Source organism: Corythoichthys intestinalis, chromosome 10, assembly GCF_030265065.1.
Source record: "Corythoichthys intestinalis isolate RoL2023-P3 chromosome 10, ASM3026506v1, whole genome shotgun sequence".
NCBI lineage: Eukaryota > Metazoa > Chordata > Actinopteri > Syngnathiformes > Syngnathidae > Corythoichthys > Corythoichthys intestinalis.
In genome coordinates, this window is record NC_080404.1 from 14,736,041 (window position 1) to 14,737,418 (window position 1,378).

Consider the following 1,378-nt stretch of genomic DNA (forward strand, 5'->3'; position numbering starts at 1 on the left):
AACACCACAACGTATCATGTTTGAAGTACCTTCCTGAAGTGGGCCCCACATCAGACGCAAATTTAATTAAAAACGATGTCCATCATTTGAGCTACGTTTGTGCCAGTTTGTGCGGTAAAAAGTTTCGTTTGTGTTCCTATTGTTTTTGAGATATTTACAATTTTTTTTTTTTTTTTAAGGTCAATCTGAGTTCAACTAGCCCCCCATTTTGATCAATCTTGGTGTCAGTCGTTTGTGCTGTAAAAAACAATGCATAAACGATTTGTGCTACGTTTGTGCCGGCAAAAACGAGCTGTGCTACGTTTGTGCCGGTTTGTGCAGTACAAATTTTTGTTTGTGCTGCTATCGTTTTTGAGATATTTACAAGTCTTTTATAGTTCAATCTGAGGTCAGCCAGCCCAACATTTTGATTAAAAATGGCTTTAAAAAAGTGTCAGTCGTTTGTGCATCGTTTGTACTTGTTTGTGCTGTAAAAACAAAGCACAAACACAATTTTTAGCCATTTTTAATCAAAATGGGCTGGTTGACCTCACATTGACCTATAAAAGAATTGCAATTATATTTAAAACAAACAAACAAACAAACAAAAAACAATAGCGTCGTAAACAAATGTTTTTACAGCACAAACGTAGCACAAACGATCATCACCATTGCACAGTTCCATTCCGCAAGATAAGGGGTTTTGTGACATCGTCACTATAAATTAAAAGCAGAATATCTCCGAAACCGTTGAAGCAAAAACAAAAGATTTTACACCACTAACTAACACAAAAGAAGCACAAACGATTGACACCATTTTTAATTAAAATAGGGGGCTCCCTTAATCTCCGTTTATGGTCACAACAATAATCACTTGACTCCATTATACCAATCGTGCTTGCAATCAAGTTTGCCGTTCTATGATCACGCCGGCCTGTTTAATCACGTGGCGTCTTTAAAGCACCGTAAGAATTAAGTGTTAATTAAATTAAGCTGTCAACATGACTGGAAATCACAGATTTTAAACTCTTTGCTAGTCTTTATTTAACACCGATTGACCATGGAAAACCAGAGATATGATCCTTTTAGTTTCATAATAGGAAATATGTTTTCTTCACGAGAGGGCACTCATGGTCTTTGGACGAATGATCTCTCGACGAAATTCAGTACTTTTTGATTTTTTTTCTTTTTTTTTTTTGTATTTCTTGGCTTACTGTGATTATGTAATATGAACATTTCATTTAGATACCATAATTTTCATACTGTGAGGCGCACCTGACTATAAGCCGCAACCCACCAAATTTGACACGAAAACTGTATTTGTTCATAGATAAGCTATTTATATAAGATATTTAAACAAATGATATTAACCGGAAACACTTTATTTGACAACGGTGTC